Source organism: Coturnix japonica, chromosome 5, assembly GCF_001577835.2.
Source record: "Coturnix japonica isolate 7356 chromosome 5, Coturnix japonica 2.1, whole genome shotgun sequence".
NCBI classification, from domain to species: domain Eukaryota; kingdom Metazoa; phylum Chordata; class Aves; order Galliformes; family Phasianidae; genus Coturnix; species Coturnix japonica.
Window position 1 is genome coordinate 24355644 of NC_029520.1, and position 18365 is coordinate 24374008.

Here is an 18365-nt window from a genome sequence, read left to right on the forward strand (position 1 = left end):
ATCAAAATTCACCTTCACATTTACTGCTGCTTTCTGTTTATTGAAGGTATTGAAACTAACATCGTCACTAACATCAAGAGAGCAAGGTTTCCCAAACCACCTGTGTGGATGGAATCAAATTTGATACAAAATAACCATCACACAAAAATAGCTAATAAGCGTTGCTGTAAATCTGAACTGTGCTTTAGCTATTATTAGAAGTGTGGTAAAGAGAAAAACAAACAGCAAGGCACTCAAAACATCAGTGTCCTGGAATGAAGTCCTCTTCAGTGCATGATACCAAGCCTTAACAGAGGCTGCACTATGCATTTTTCCTCATGCATTTCTTTGCTTTGTCCCCCCCCCTCCCAACAGGGAAAAAGACACCGTGTTTCCAGAGACAAGAAAACACAGACCTCTAGTAAGCTGACTTGTGTGTATGCATGAAAACTAATCCTTCAATGGCAAGTTTCAGATGGAAGGCACAGGTGTGCCAAACCTCCACAGACAGGACATTTCTGTGCACACCTGCAAAGGGATAATGCCACCTGTTCCCACAGGCCAGCAGAACACTGCTGATACAAATGGCATTCTTTGAAAGCTTCCAGAAGGCATAACGCATTGGACTAATAGGTCAAAAAGTGAATTTGAACTAATAAAGAAATCCGCTGAATAGCTCCAGCTTGCTGCTGAGATATGGCTCACAAACTGAACTGAAATCAAACAATAAAAGGCGATTTCTGAATAGCATCCTGGTGAACCTTTTCCCTTGGCTCCTGGCAGGCACTGCACTCAAACAGCATCCAGAAATACAGCTGCATCACATTTAACAACAGAAACATCTTGCTGACATCAAAAAATAAAATGTCACCAAGTGTAACTGAATGCTGGAACAGGTCAGGCAGGAGTGCTGCCGAGTTTCCACCTCTGAAGATGCCCAAGCTGGACAATGTCCCAAGCACCTTTACTCTGTGCAGCACATTGTGATGGGAGGACCCTGAGAGCCAAGGGGTAACTGCATCTGTCAGGGAAGGGACCTCCACAAACACATGAAGGTCTGCAGGTAGTGAGTGTGCAGAATTATGCCCTTCTCATACAGATTATTTGCATGTTGCCTCCAGACAATCCTACTGTAAATGCACGCTAAGCCATTAAAATCCCATTATCACACCAAAGAAAGGCCCTTCAGCTTCTAGGAATCAAAAAAAAATAACAATTCTAGGAGAGTAAAAAAATTCCTCTTTTTTCAAACTTTGCTGTTAATATATAGAAAGAGAAAATTTAAATGAAATTCCTAGGAGTTGGAAATAAAATAAATAATTTAAAAAAAAAAAACCCACAAAAAATTGCTCTGAAAACAAGTCCTTAAGGAAGGTCCTTAAGTCAGGAGTTTCCCACTGCTGCAGCAACAACTAATATGTCTCCTGCAGTATTTCCAGACCCAGGTTTCGGCACCCACATTGCTCATGAACTCCCTCTGTCTGAAACAACTCTCAGATGCTGAGTGGCATTTTTAAGTAGAACAGAAAACCACCACAAAGTTCCCACTTAATCACAACCTGAGAAGATTACATTTCTCCCTTTTCCAAATGATTTAAAGGAAGGTCAGAAGTCTCAAAAAGATAAGACCAATTCACATCCTGAAAGACAAACAGCAGCTTGTGGTAGAATCAGGTCAACTCTGAAGAATATGTAAATGACTTCTGAAGGAGATTCAATTTCTAAACCATGTTTAACAAGAAAGAGCCAACAGAACATTTATGATCCCATTAAGATCTTTTCCTTTAACGGACCCATTATTTCTGAACATTCTCCAGATTTAGAAAACAAACAACACACAAATACATCAAGAAGCTTAAAGAGAACGCAAGAAAAAAGTCTGCTTCGAATATGGCTGAATTATTTTTTCTTTTCACAAAATTAGAAATAGGTTCTGGCATAACATTAAGAATAAATGAGGAACAAAATGAAGATAACTGTGGCGGAGACTCGCATTTACTACATCCGAAAGCATCCTTCCACTATTTCACACAGCAGTGGTTGTACAATGCACGCATTCCTTCCTTGATCATTCAGATGTTGAACAAAAACAAACTGTGTTTTTAAATTACTTAGAAGTTAGAAAACCAAAGTGTAAAGTAAGCTTTCTAAAATATCTGTAAATTCATCCAGAAGTAACAGAAGATACTGAACCATAGTTTCATCACCCTTAACAACAAGTATCTGCACTTTTCCCCCCCCCCCCCTTTAATTAAAACAAAAAATAATTTATGAGATCAATATTTTCCATGATGTGACCACTGTACTTCTGACCCAATACTGGGAATCCTAAAGCCCTGATCATAGCATCATCGAACCAGTGTTCTAATTTTGTAACCCTCCCATAAGTTTGGGTATGCTGTTCCCACCAACCAAGGCAGCTTTCTCTGATCACTTTCTCCCCCCTCCCGCATGTAGGAAAGGGCTGTCTTACAGCAGGCCCTGTAGTATTGATCATTGCAGTGCACCTGACAAAGATTCAAACTTTAGGCAGACTACTACCACTTGAGCTGCAAGTGTGTCACCATGGCAGACAAAAATCAAGTTATTCACCTAGAGGATTCATGATTCCTTATGGTCTAGCATCAGGTCGTGCAAATAGTCACCACAGGTGGTGTGACCTGTACCTCCTTAGTGTTTTAAGAGAAAAGGGATCAAAGACCTCTGTTCTGAGAAGTGATGGAAAGGGAGACAGGCCTACTGAGTCCAGACTGCACATCACAAAGCAGCAGCTGAGATGGAGAGGAGCAGGCTGAGAACTGGGAGATAGGGAGGAGGAGCCTGGCCCCATTACTGCTTCACAGGAGGCCTCTACCACTAGGTACTGATGTCAACCAACATAAAGCTTATTTGAGACATTTCCCTATAGCTGGGCATAAAACACTTCATTTTGCTTCTCTAAAAAGGGACTGATCTCACATCACAAACCTACCTCGCAAGTGATCCAAAGTTTAAGAGTAAATCATCACAAATGCTGCTTTAACTTCAGCCTCACTATCCAACATTTAAAAGCATGATGAAGGACCAGACCTCTACTCAATGTCAGGATGTCCTCTTCTGACAGTACCCCTTACCACCTTCCTGGTGGCACCTTCAGATCTTAACTTAACCACACTTAACTGAAGCTGATATTTAAGAACTCATATGCTCCAGCTTACATTTCTGCCATGCAATTACATAAATTGCACAGCTCCTCCAGTGACTGCCATCACCACCATGCAGCTCTTACCAGAACTGAGGCTCCTTCCCCCCTCAGCAGCCTGGTCTTACAAGGCCTGCCGTGCCCTCAGTGTACCTGAAATCTCAGTGATGTCTGCAGGAAGGGGCCAGAACAACAGCCACCACATTAATAAAAGCAGAAGAGGCTGGAAAGAAGGAAGAGGAGTTAAGAGAACAGCAAACAGGCAGGCACACACAGTGTGATCACACAAACTGATTTCCATAGTAAACTAGAAACTTTGAATGCAATCTTGCACACACAGGAAACAGCCACTGCAGACTCAGTAGCACTGCCAATCAGTGCAAATATATTTTAGCAGGATCGGAGCTGACGGACATTATCCATGCACACACTGGAATGGAAAAGCACAGGATTAATAACACAAGGCACTCTGGGTGCCAGGCACAGCAGAAGTCCCTAGAGAAAGTGGCATATGTGGACATGGCCAAAAAGTGCTTCATGGACAAGCTCTGAACACAGTCCTTCTTAAACACAGCCTCAGGCTCCACACTGAATATTAATCCCAATTCAGAGGAACACTTTACACGTAATTTCTAACAGCATTAGATTTGACAGTTTCTGCACACTTTATTTTATTCATTTGTTATGCGATCTGTTTTATTTTCCTTGCAATTTTACAGATGATTTCCCTTTTATTCAATTGATACAGATCAAAATGTCTAAGAGCTTGCTGAGACAGGGATAGCTAACAGAGAATGAGAATCCAATTCGTCCAAGTATTACTTTATCCTGCAGCATACCAGCTCTTACGCTGACATTTGAGCTCACAGTACTATCACCACAGCCACATCAGCACACTGCTAGCACTGCTGAGCAGGAAGGCTGGTGAGCTCACACAGTGCTGTGTTATGTGTGTAAATGTTGGCTGGGCACAAGCTACAAACTCAGCACATTGCTGCACCACGCCATGCAGACACACTGAGCTAAAACTGCAATAGTAAATAAAAAAAGGGCAGGACATAGGTTTGAGCATTACTCCAGAACCCCTCCTCACCAATACGCTGTCAGCATGTTCCTCAGCATGGGTTTGCTCAAGCACACACCTGGTGCCTTGGGTACTGCTAAGGTATGTTTTTGCTGAGTGACCATGGGGCTCAGGACCAGAATGCAGGAGGGAGTGGACATGGCCACCAGACTGCTCAGATATGGCTCACAAACCTGCAGCATAGCTCTAGCTGTGAATAAATTCCTCCATGGGGAGGTGGAATGTAAAGCTAACGACAATTGCTGTTCTGAGCAATACAGCTTCCTCATGCACAATGTTAAAATGACTTGCTCAAGGGTATTTCTTTATTTCACAAAGTCACTGAGGCAAACTAATGAATGAATGTGAGGTACTGATCCTACAGTAATAGCACAGGAAAACACAATCTCATTAGTTCCCACAAACAATTGAAGTTGAGTGCACTCAGTGCTGAGCAGCATAATTATCATGAGACCGCACTGTACCCCATCAGTAGCTGGCAGAACAAGAAAAGGAAAATCAAGGTCCAACCCAGACGCAATCGCCAATTCTGCCAGTGCTAGAAATGATTTACACAGCCTTCCCCACACACTTTCCTTCCCAGAAAGGAAGACGCAGAAAGGATCAGACCATACTGACTCAACCGGAAGCACCAGCCTGCCTGTTCCACACCTTTGTCTTCTCTATACACAATCTTGAGACTGGGACAACCCTTTCCCATTCACAAGATAGCAAAAAGGCCCAAGGAGAGAGCACACTTACATCGTGTACTGCTGTTACAACAGCCTCTCCCTTGTGCAGCTGGGGCCATACACCTGCTGACGCACACAGCAGAGGTGGCTGCAGCCCCCAGGGACAGCCGCAGCTCATAAGCCACCCTGTAAGTCCTTCTAGCTTTACTGCAAGGGAAGAGTCAAGCAGCTTTTCAGTACAGCTCTTCATTAAAACAGTGATAAGAGCTCAACTTAACAAGAAGCTTTAGTAATACGGCACACACTCATCTTACCGATATTCAGCACTAATTACTGTGGTTATAAAGGGAAAAGCAGTGGCACTTCACTAGTATCCCACACCTTTGCTTCCTAGCTTTGAGAACAGAGATACAGAACACAACACCTCAGTGACCCACAGAACCAGTTCCCAAGTGAAGAACGTAACTGACATTTCCAGACAACCCGGCTAAGTATTAGGAGGATAACCAAGAATGGTCATGGCAAACATTAAGATACTGTTATTGCTTAGCACTTGAAAATCAAAAATGCTTGCAGTGCACACAGAACTCAGCACTAACATGAGATTTGGAAAGAAACAAAACCCATCACCTTCAGAAAGCCAATTTTTCTACCTGGCAAAATAGCTTTGGACTTCTGCCACTGAAAGGTTTTTGTACTTCCTTTATCGGCAGCAAGAGAACACAGTAATGAAGAAACTAACCACTATTTTAGGGTACTTTACATTATACTGCACATAAAATTACTTCATTTTCAAAAGTAATATTAAAAGCCAATATTAAATGACTTTAGCTGCAAGCACATGACACCCACGTACTACAGCACAGCCAAAAGCTTTTATTGCCACCTGTAAAATGCTACTGAAATACCAGAGCACCATTCTGCAAGCCCCAGTCTGTCTCCATGTAAAGAAAAAGTATGTGAAAGACCACACAATCAGGTACACTGCCTATGCTATCCTAATGTCCTTATGAGAGACGAACAGCAAGGATTTAATGCACAGCTATATTTTAAGTAAGAATTAATCAAAACTCTTAAGCTGTGCTTGGATCGATACGCTCACTCATTTACTAATGGCTCCCACAGGAAACTTCACCAGGCTGCGGCACCACCAGGCAGCTTTCAGCCATGCATTCCAAAGGTGCTGTAGAAGCTAGTCAGGCAGGACAGAAGTACTACTCGTGTTTACGAAAACAGTGAATTTTAGGCAGTTAGCTTCATCTACACTGCAACACTGAATAGATCTTCAGTTCTTCTCTCAAGCTGGTCTAAATTACAGCACTCAGGCAAAACGAGCAGAAAAAGTTTCCCTCCCACTGCACTTCAGCCATCTCTCTCTGGGCATTCAATACTTTCACAACATCCACCTTGCATATGATTCTTTCCTTGGGGCCAGTTCTGCACAACTGCTAAGTCATTCTCAGCAAGATAGACTTTTCCCCATGACCAATGAATTTTCAAGAAACATATTTCCTAGCTAAAGAGCACATCCATAACATCTGCAAGCTTGCCCTTGGCAGGTAGTTTAAGGCAAGTCATTACACTTAAAACCCAAGTACAAAAGATATTTCAACCACATGGGAACGGAAAACCTCAGTTCAGCTCCTCAGATATTTAAGCTCTGACTTACATGCTAAGAAACTGAGATTTAATGATGCCAGCAATCAGCAGATAATGACTAACTTCTGTTAAAATAACAGTGATGAGCACCCTTGGCAGCATTTAATTACTAGCTATTATCATACCTTTGTCTTACTGGAGATGTACTTTAAATTACCAACAAATTTGAAAGTCTTTACTGCATCAACAGTACATATACAAGTGATTAGATCTAGAACATGGAGTGCACACTTACAAATTCTTACCCTATTCTAATACTGCTGTCTGGAGTCAGAATAACAACTCTTCAGTTCTCTAATTTTATTCAGAATATTATTTAACCTTGATTATTTTATTTTTTTGGCTAAACACGAAGTTTAACTACAACAACAGGTTTATAACAGAAGTCCCTACAGTTTTAATACATCATAACAGAGTAAGCACTGTAGATTGTCCAGCTGTGCCTAGATAGAGCAATAACTGCACAGCAAGGCAAGAATTAACATGCGGCTCTGAAATTATTCTATGGAGTTTCTTGTACAGTTGTAATTGGAGAGTGAAAGTGTCTCCAGGGAAGTTCTCTAGAGGATCAAGGGCCATCCATTTCCCTGTATAGATATGCCCTAAAAACCCACAGAACTCAAAATCCCAGAAAGGCCTCTTCAATTCAGCACTAAGGGCACATTTTGAGATTATGTTCATATTCTCCTTTCATCTGAACTTACCAAAAGCATCATAACAAGGATTGTCCTTACAGTCCTTATGAATGGCAAAGCATAAATGATACAGAACTGGGGACAACATGGGAATTTCCTGAGTTAAGTGAAGTACAAGTCAATGGCTGCCATGCGAGGAGCTGCAGAAATCAGCAGAGGACATGGAAGGTTGAGACAGCGGGCTTCCTGCCAGCACGGCCTTCTTCAACCAGTGCAAAGGAAGGGAAAGAGCAAAGAAAAACACATCCAAGGAGAGTACAGACTGAATAGCTACTACACAACTGCAGCCTTTCTATTCTCACTTCTAAAGGTTTGCTTTAACTAAAGCTGAGGGAAAGCATCAGGTCCCACTCTTCATTCAGGTTGTATGATCAATACCACAGAGTCGATTGAACTATTTTATGATGATTCACGCAACAAGCTGTTAAACACATTTGTAAAGTAAAGATCGTGGCCAATGTCACATAATTCATAAAAGATAAGATTATCTTAAAGATGTTAAAGCATAACATTATTCTGCATGGCTGTGCATTCCTTCAGCATGGGTTGAAAGCACAAAATCCAACTTCAGTCTTTTCAATTTGCAAACAAGCAACAGATTGACAGAAATCTCAACTGCACCCAGAAGCAGGGAAGGCCTCCAAGGCAAAAGAGGTGGGGTCTGGCATTGTCTTCTATGTGATGCATGCAACAATACAGTCCCAGCATAGTGCTGAACGTTTCAGTTCTGGTTGTACTAAATAATGAGATTAGTAATTCAGAAAGTGAAAAGAAAAGCACTGTCTACTGAAAGATCTACAGCTCTTATCTCTGAACTATTTATGACTTACGTGTATCAGAAAAAAGCCAACAGGTTTGAGCTTGCAATATATTTAAGTCTGCAGTTTTTCTTTTGCTCCACCATCACCCCTTGAAGCACAGGCAAAACCATGTGACATTTGAATACAGTGACCAAAAAAAGGCTCATCTTCACCACAAAACTTCTTCAGCTAAAGCTGAAGTTTTGCTATGGTCCTGCCAAAAGACAAGCATTGAAGATGTGTAAGTTTCCTCTTACTCTGCCTTCTGCCAGGAAAATAAATAAATAAGCTGCCTTTCTTAAGTGCTTACAGATAAAAGAAATCAGGTTTCCAGGTGCAAGTTCGCAACATGATAGCCAGCATCAGGAAACTGAGATAAACTCACACCAATGGCAGCTCTGCTTCCCAACAAGATGGGCTCACTATGCTGACATAAAACTGCTCCGCATTAGTTAAAAAAAGTTGAAAGGATGTTTTTGATTTTTAAGGACAGTTTTAAACTGTGTGCACGAGCACAGCTGACTGCTGCTGGAGGCTGCAGCCAGCAACACCTGCAGCCCATGGAAACCCAGCAGGATGCAGCCAGCCCAACCTTGGCACCACACTGGGTCTGCCACATGCTGCACCAGGGCACCCATGGCTCTGTCCCCCAGGAATGTATAAGGGTTGATTTGATATGCACAAGCTAGATTTCTCCTAAAATACGCTGAACCAGAAAATTCACCCTCCACCCCAAAGTTCACCAGATGTGGTCCAGCCCTTAAGAGCCATAAGGGTCCAAACCAACAAACCCCACCTGTGATGGAGATGCCCGGTTTAGTAGACTGGATAAGTTGGGCCTTAGCTGTAATTACTGAAGTACTAACAGTTTAGATCTGGGGACTTAGCACCACTGCCTTCACCCAGAGCCTCTTCTGCCACACCAGATCATTTGCTTCTTTAACAAGACTGAGCGACCAATGCACCACATCTGAAATCAGTGGGAGGAAAAAAAAATAAAGCGCTCCTTGAGCCAAAACATGGAGAAAAGGTGCAAAACAAAACTATGAACTCTTGTAAAACTCCACCCATTGTGGACCTGCACTGAATACTTCATGTTATTTCCATTATTTCAGATTGTCCCAGGAGTAAAATAAACGTTCCTGAGACCGTGCAACATTTAGGAAAGCCAACAACAGCAGGTGTTTAAAAACATCCAACTCCTCACAGAGAGCTGCTTGTATTGCCACCAACAAGAACACCTCAGGCAAACATCAGAGCTGCTGGCACAGATAACTGCTGTGCAGAAAGTTCTGCAACCACAGCAGTCATTTCACAAATACTATCTGACGCTATTTCAAAAAGTTCCGTGTTAATCCCACTTCCCTTCACCACACAATAAGCCTGCCATTCAAACTCAAAAGTCAAAGCATGATGGATGCCAATGGTGCTGTGATCACCCCAGCACTGAGGAGTCACAACTTGGGGACCCTACAGCCCCAGCAACATGGGGCCGGCCCCAGCCACAGGGTGACCCTGGAGAAAGGTGAGCAAGCAGCAGAGCTGAACAAGTCATGCTGGCCAGTGTCTATCAAGCAGGCAACAAGTAGCTTCTCCCTAACTTATGTTCAATTTCTGATCTGTGCTGTACAGAAGACTGGAGTAAGACTGTGCTCTGCTGATTCTGACTAGCTGTGGTCTTGAATTCACCGTAACACCATCAGTTACAGATTAACATGAAAGGATTTCACTATGATAACGGTACAAGTACAACATCAGCACACCTGTCTCCCATCAGCAGTAGCAGCCAGCTAGAAATACCTGTATGTCAAGGTAAAAAGGCGTTACCCCACGAGGTAAACAACAACACCAGAATAAACACCACCAGGAGGCTTTTGAGCAGTGGAGGAAAACCATGAGGAATCAAGAACTATCTGACTTTATGAGCAATTGGATCCTGCGTGCCAGAGCCTTGTTTCAATTTTGACAACTTCTGAACGAAATTTGGTCACAAATTCCTTCAGGTCACAAGGATGTGAAGGAAGCGTTCCTGTCTTCCTATATAGTCTGAGCCCAAAGAAAAGTATTAACACCAACATGAAGCTCCAAGCATTTCTCGGGATGAAGCATTAACCATAATTCTCCGTAGCCACTCTTCCTTAAATACTGTACTTTTCCACAACGCTAACTGAGGCTGATCCCATTAATCAAACATGGGATTGCAAGACAGGACCCACTTCCATACCGGGAGATCACAGACAGCACTGAAGAATACCCTGTGAGGGCACAATTCACCAGCTATAGGGACAACGGAAAGTGTTATGTTGCCACATTCAAATGACGTGCTTTCTAAAGCATGCTTCCATAAAGAAAACAAAGACTTGTAAATGCTCGGTCTCTCGCTTTACACTTAACATAAAAGGCATGTGGTCAAACCTAAATCAAACAACTCATCCAGCAAACCAGTGCCACAGGATTTAAAATAGACTGAGACAACGACATAGCTTTGTGTCTTAGAAGATGGACATCTAAAGCAATTTCAGTTGCGGATTCATGTTCAAAAAACAGTGAAATAGATGTAGTTCTGCAACTCCTCGAGGGCTTCCTGAAGTTCAGCGTGCACAACTACTACCAAAGCAACACTGAAAATACTACAGATCATGCTCATCCTACAATGCCAGCTGATCAAGAAATCAGAGCCTGTCAAAACCACAAAATTATTGTCATCCATCTCCCCAGAGGCAATCCTGCAACCATGCCCTCTGCTAACTGCCTCCACTGCTGGTAAGGCTCCTATCTTAGCTTTCCATTAAACAGAAGGCATCTCAACTCTCACCGAGCCACAACATCCCACTGTGAGCACCACCCAACTCAATCCAACGCTAAACTCAGCAAAACATAAAGCTTAAGCTGCTTGGAAGTTACTGTTTAGAGGGATACACTGAAGTTGCAACTCAGCGGAAAGAAAACACAGAACAATATAATATCCTACACCCTCAAGATCCTCAAGCAAGATAATTAACACATGATTCATTTTACATGCCACACGGATTCAAGGCCTGACCTAGCACATTTTACAATATATTTGTACACACTGATCAATCAGTGACTGCCCTCACCAGTGCCGCATTTCTCCTGTAACTTATTAACAAGAAGTTCAACCAAAGGGTTTCAGAATCTCAGAAGAAAAAAAAAGCATTAAGATTTTTTAGAGATGATGTAAAAGCGATTCCACCCCACCACCAAGGAGCAAGGCAGAAAGCAACCTTACATCAGGCGGGTGGAACTTCGGCCCGCTTCACAACAAGAAAAAAAATCCTACAAGAGAGAAGAAAGCAAAAATCTATGAGATGAACAATGAACCGAACAAAGCAAAGATGCCAGAAGTTACTAACAGACAATGAAATCACGCCTTATCGACCTAATTAGAGGAGCTGATGAGGAATGAAATGAACTACGGAAGCCAAGGAAACAACAGATCCCAACAACTTCCCAACAGGCTGACACACAGGGTCAGTGAGAATAAGTTTAGGGCTCTAAAAGTGTCAGCAATAGGAAGAGAAACTTGTGGCTGAAATTCAGATGAGGGCAGCAGCTCCTCTTGCTCAGCACAGGAGGCAGCCAGGATTTGGGCCCAAAAGAAGCCTCCTCAGCAAGGGGTCAAAATACAGATATGGGGGAAACTTCTCTACAATACATGCACCATAGGACAAACAGTCAGAGGAAAAGAAGTTCAAATAGAAAATCTACGGGATACATACATATGGGATATGCTTAACAAAATTGAGAGGACAAGAATAGCTATAAGAGAACTAAAAGATCCTGAGGCAGCAAAAGAATGCTGGAAGCATGATAAAACACCTCCTCAAAAACCTGAAGGGAGAATAACAAACAAAAACACTCAGAAAAAGCCACACTTGGACATGGTTTTTAAAATAACTATCCAGAAGTGAATCCCAAATCTTAAAAGAAGATTTCTGAGATAAATGAGATTTCAAACCTAGAACACAGGAGTGAAATGACAACAAAACATTTGATCACAGAAAAAAATAGGTGGTGGATTGCACGTTCCCAGCTGCAGCCCCATCGTCCTTGTACCACTGCCCACCCTACACCTGTAGCCCTCCAGCCAGAACTCTGCAGTCCCACACACTGCCACGGGTGATGTCCCACCTTGTCCCTGACCTCATGGCACAAGAGGCTCAATGAACCACAACTGAGAGCAAAAGGTTCCTATCCCAACTACCAACATTTTATTAGCATCACTAACACCTCCTTAATACACTGCTGAGTAACTATGCGCACAGCTTCTAATCAACTGACCATAAATAAACCCTATTAAAATCGAGGAGGAAAAAATAATAATAATCTTCTGTTTCTAGTTACCTATAAACAAAAATCAATCAAAAGGAGACATCGTATTTACACAAAGCACGCAATCATGAAACTTCAACTTCACCTGAACCGAACACACGTGTTTTCACAAGTAAAAGAATGACTGGTGAGTTCCCACAGTCTGTCTGGATTAATAGCTGGTGTGACACCCAACGGCCCGAGGCAGGATGGCAGCGAAGCACAGCTCACAGATCTCTCCTGGTGATTGCGGCCATCACAAAAGCTCCCACCTCGCTCCTTTCACCTTCTGCTCCCCGCTCCAGCCACAGGCAAACAGAGGCCAGCCCAGCCATTCCTGCCCAGGGGCCAAACTCCCCATCGGAGCGCATACAGGTGCATATTACCCAGTTAGTGCTTCCAGTGGTAACAACAACTATAGATAGGAAGAAAAAAGTAAAAAAAAAAAAAAAAAAAAAAAGATAGATGTCTTTCCGTAAAACTGATTTATGCCTTAGATTTAGGGAAGCTAATTGCTTAATTCCTACAGTTAGCGAGAATTAATTAACGCCGTTAAGAAGATCAGAATCCCAGCACGAAGGTTTTGTTGTCTGGAGGAGATGCCAAGCGCTGCTCCGCAGTCTCGGCCGTGCAGCAGGCGGGGGCTGCAGCCTGCAGGTGCCCCCAGCTCGGCGTGCAGCACCGGGCTGGGCAGCACGGCACCGCCGAGCGATCACACACCGGCAGGGTTTAAAAAGCCGATCCGTCTGCAGCGTTATCCCCTGCACCACCTCGGTATTTCTCTCCGGGTGAAGCCGTGCCTCCCGCAGCCGAAACGTGCCGGCGGTGTAGCCAAGGTTACACAAGGAGATCTTCGCTTAAGTTGAGCGATTCCCATTTTGCGTCGCCGCTTCGCACACACGAGCGGGTGCGTTCCTCGTTAAGCGAGCCGAGGCTGCGGCGCAATTATCCGATGCACATAACGCAGTTATTTTTAAATACGGCACGGGAACGTCGGGACGAGACGGCGCGAAGGATAACACGGAGGAACAGAGGAGAAACTCGGCCGAGGGGGGCAGCCCTGCTCCCTGCTCCCGCCTCCCGCACCTCTGCCCGCGGCGCGGCCCGGGCTGCTCCCACGCGCCCCGCACCGCAGCGCTGCCGGCTCCGAGCTGCACCGACGCCGCTACGTGCCCGGCCGGGTACCGGGGAAAAGAGCGAAGGGGAGGGAAGAAGGAAAGGAAAAAAAAAAAAAAAAAAAAAAGAAAAAGTAGAAGTCGCAGCGCCCAGCTGTAACTTACTGACCCGAGCCGAGGGCGGCTCTCCGCAGACGCGCGGCCGTCCCCGGTTCCCCCCGTGCTGCGCGCCCTCCCCGGGAGCGGAGCCTCGAGCCGACCCCGGGGCTGGGCGCGCTCCCCCCGCACGCCCCCCTCGCTCCGAGCCCGAATCCGCCGGGAAGGGGTCGGCGCCCAGCGCCCAGCCCAGCCCAGCCCAGCCCAGCCCAGCCCGCCGCTGGGCTCCCGCACGCAACTCACCCAAGAAAGTTGCCTTGGCTGCCGCTCGGCAGCTCGACCCTCCGCGCCGCTCGGCTGCGCTCCGCGCCCGGGATGAGCTCACCCCGCCGCCAGCTCCTCTCCGCTCCGCTCCGCCCGCCGCAGCTCTCGCGAGAGGCCTGGCCTGCCCCGCCGCCCGCGCCACGGAGAGGCGGGGCGGGGGCGAGCGGCCCGCGCGCTCCCATAGCAACGTCCAAGCGCCGGGCCTAGCGGGAGGCACGAGCACCGCGCCCGCCTCGCCCACACCGATCCACGGGTACGTTCCGCTCCCATGAGCCCGACCTCCGGCCCCACGCTACGAGTTACCTGTATATGTAAGGCTCGCTGAAGGGGCTCCTCGGGGCATAGCCAGTACACCTCAATGCAACGCCTGCCAGAACCTTCCGCATTTCTATATGTTCATATCATTTTAATCGTTTTTTTTTTTTGTCATTACGGCGAATTCCAGCCTCCTGGAAAGGCGTAGAGAGGAGGGTGAGTGACACAAAGGCAGAACCTCCCAGCGCTATGCAGATAGCATTACATCAAGCTCTTTCGCTGCCAAATTAAATTGAATTCTCTCTCTAGATATCAGCCACTGAGAACAAATTAATGACGTGGGTAGATGTAACAAAAAGGAGCATACATCAACATCGCCCCTTTTTTATTTCTGCAGAAACTGTTTGCAAACGGCCAAAAAGCTTAAGAAATCAAGCTGTGGTAACTCTCTCTGGACAACACTGATTGTCACTGCTGTCCTTGTCTTGAGAGAACATGAGCAATCTCAGTTAACTAATGTAACTGAAGCTTTCCCTGAGCTGCCTCTGAAATTAGGGCACTCCAGAAAATATCAGAGACTGGGGCTGGTGAAGTTCCAGCTGTATGCAACACGGCAATAGCTGCCGGAGCAAGGAGCTGTGGTTATAGCTGCCCCACTGCGGCTTCACTTTCACCATACACCCACTTCCCAGGGAGATTTAGACAGCGGTGATGCAGATTATTGCACCAATCTGAATGACTTGGGAGCTCCAGAAGTTGTTCCTAAAGGATCTTTAGTACTGATGTTTAAATACCCCAGCGAGAGGTACTCTAAAAACATCTGGTTGAATTTCCGAAGAGCAATCACTCTCTTATGGGTTCTCCATCCTGAGGCTGTGACTCCAGCAGGTGTTATGGGGTCACCTGAGATACTCCCCTCGCTGCATCCTGCCCACACACAGCACTGGCACTGCACCACTGCGTGCTCTCACAGGTCTCAGGATAGCCAAAGCTTGTCTTCTTTCTTTTCAAGGAAGCATAAACATTTTTATGCCTTCGTAATTAAGTAATAACTAAGTTGGTTTTGTGGGGAGAGAGGGATGAAGAATTTACGGTTTAGTCTTTTCCCGAGTAAGGACATGGTCAGAATGGCAAGTCTAGAATAGTTCAGTGGGTGGGCGTTTATTATGGAATAAGTTTTATTCCAAACTAATTCCCATACTTCAATAGTGCATAACTAATTCTAGAATAAAAGGGCCCTTTTCGCTTTGATAGAGCACACACACATAGGCCTCTGCTTGAATGGCTATTGCTGAATGAATGATGCACGGTCGTCGTTTCAGTTTCCCTGTGTAGACAAGCCCTAAATGTTTCTGAATGCTAATCCTTCTGCCACTAATGTGCTGTGTAACCTTGGGCAAGTCACTACGTTTCTATTTTAATATTCTCATTTAAACAGAAAGGGAAAATGATATAGTTATTTACCTCAGAGGAGCGAGGTGAGAGTAAATTAATTAACATTTATGTTGCTCTCTGAAGGCTTAGTGTTATGAAAGGGTAAGTAGTAGGACTGTTTCTGATTAGGACTGGCCAGAGCTCCTGGAAGCACAGGGAAAATTTGACTAAGAGTCTAAACCACCCTGAAACAGAATGGGTTACTTATTCATTGATGAACAATGAACATTTTATACAGCAAACTCTTCCAAGAAGGAAAGCATTACAATTTGGATATACAATGCACCAGAAAAACAGATGAGGTAATTCACGTGCAGATTGTTCACAAAAGCCCAAGACCGGTCAGTGAACTTCAGGTTATGGAAAAAGTCCATATTCTCATTCTTCATCTCAGGAAGTCAGTGTACATGGGGAAGGTTTTGGAGTATTTTCTAGCACTACTGGCCTAGGGCTTTTAGAGAATTCACTTTAATATGAATGATTTCTTTGATCCAGTTTACAGCACATAAACCATTACACTGTCATAGCATGGGACGGTTCTGCTTTGGGGCAGTGGGGGTGGGAATAAGAAGCCAGCTTTGGCACAAAAGGCAGCATCTTGTGAACTGTACTTTCTGTGTTCTTTTTTTCACTGATCAACGGGACTTTCCTGACAAGAAGTAAATATTAATGCTCTCTGATTTCACCAGTTATAACTCCATGCAACGTGTACAGTCAATATTTTAAAGCAACCCTCTCTGCAGCTGACAAAAATTCACCCCGAAGACAATCTGTTTGATTTAATTGTCATGAATAGTTACTATTTGGACATAAAATATTTGAAGCCGTTAAAACTCAGAGTGATAAACACACGTCAGTTAGAATTGGAAAAAATGTGTTTTTAAATAAAAGTGATGTTTCTGAATGTGGTGCGTTTTATTTATTGGAAATATTGGAGAATTTATTGCAAAAAGGATTTGAAAAGAAGGAAAAGATGCATGAGCATTTGCATCAAAGCAGCAGCATGGAAGATGGTGAGAGTGAGCATAGAGGCTGGTGTGAAGTAAGCAGGAAGTACAAAATTAAATGATCGGAGTCAAGTCTGACAGGCCAGAATGGTGACCTACCAGCTGCATGTGGGATCATGGAGGCACACATGCAATTTCATTTTCCTCCTGCCAAGCCTGTCTGTCCTGCTCTGTGGTCAGTTGGCTCTTTCTCATAATTTGCAAGGATCCACATCATTCTCTGACATTTCAGGAGACTGCCAAGCCATTGGAATAGGGAAGAGAGACCCAGAAAAAGTACTAATAGGAACTACTTAGTTTGTAGGCAGGTACATATATAATCCTCAGAAAACAAACTGCAAAATACATGCACGCAGAACAAGATTACATTTACAGAGGCACCACTGCACTCAGATATCAACTATGTGAAAGAAGAAGGCCTTTCAACAGTAAAGACATGGTTAATAACCTTGGCTAATATTAACAAATAGAATTAGATGTACTTAGGAGATTGTTTTGCTTTTAATTCATTACCTGGAAAAAGTGACATAACCTGGTTAGACCAAAGCAAACTAGTTCAGCTTAACGTTTTGAATAGTCATAATACTACAGGCTTAGGGGAAGACTGGAAGAAAAGAGAAGGAAAACTAGAGATTCTCTTTGCCTGAAAAAAAAACAATGAATAAAAGGTAATGCAAAAGGATCTTTGGTGAAGAGAGTGTTCTTTTGTTTCAGATTTCCTGTTGATGTGATGCAGCATCAGTCATCAAATTATGCTATTCAAATATTTAAAAGTAACAGAAGCTGCAAACACAATGCAGGAGAACTCCAAAGGGCTTTTGTAAACTGCATTTAACACAGAACTCCCCTCCTATACGTTAAAAGATTAATGGTGAAAAGTCAAACACTCCGAAGTAATAAAAGCCAAATGCCATCTGCTTATACCATTATTTCAGATTCCTTGGACACACACGCTTTGTAATATAAATTGTAATTGTAGGATTACACAACTTTCTCTACAGTTCCTCTGAAGCCTGGGGAGTCAGAATGGAGCTCCACACTTTCCTTTCTTGCATACCCTTGTCCACTAATGAGAGGGGAGAATGCACTGCCAACGAAGTTGATCTAGAGTTGACCTGGTTTGTCAGAACCAAATGTTTCACTAACAGTAACAACTGCATTGTTACCTGTCAACGGTTTACAGGTTGGTCCGGTAACCAGAAATCATAAAACCATGACATTACCCCTTTCCTGTAAGATGATATTATTATTCTCATTTACCAGACTAAGTAGCCAGAACCTTCTTTCCAAGGAAGCACAGCTCTCCAGTAATTCACTTGTAACCATGAATGGCCTTACTAATTAAACCCCTGGTCCTGGACACTACAGGACAGCAAACACAGGCACTGCTAATGGAAGAAGCAGATCTAGTCCACTCTACACCCTGTTTCTTCTCCCTGCTAGTTGCTAACTGTTCCTGCCCCAACCTTTGTCCTTCACAGCTGTCTGTATGACTCTACAGCAGTGACTCAGTGGACTGATCCAGCTAGAAACTAACATAGCAGGAAAAATAGCAGTAGCTTTCAGCCAGATGAGTTTCCTGATCTGTTTTCAGTGCGGCCTCATGAATACCTTTGTACAAGAGAGGACAAGAAACAAGAACAGGCAGGCAGGAGGGCAGGCAGGAAGGATTGCCTTTTTTTTACTGATGGTGCCACATTTTTTTTCTGGATAGAAGTGTTGAACTTTAGCAG

General features: G+C 44.1%; 1 protein-coding gene across 11 annotated transcripts in view; it reads right to left on the minus strand.

The window, feature by feature from the left end:
* Nucleotides 1-18365, minus strand: part of SIPA1L1 (signal induced proliferation associated 1 like 1) — a 203085-nt gene that overhangs the window by 165575 nt on the left and 19145 nt on the right. For 6 of the 11 annotated variants that reach the window (XM_015864673.2, XM_015864670.2, XM_015864676.2 and 3 more), the window contains exon 1: nucleotides 13916-14049. The exons of 1 other annotated variant lie outside the window; for it this stretch is intronic. The gene's annotated coding sequence lies outside the window, so the exon portion shown is untranslated. Of the gene's footprint in view, nucleotides 1-12507; nucleotides 12797-13915; nucleotides 14051-14239; nucleotides 14386-18365 lie in introns of those variants that run through there. 4 more of the 11 variants (XM_015864677.2, XM_015864678.2, XM_015864666.2 and 1 more) reach the window with 3 other exon arrangements.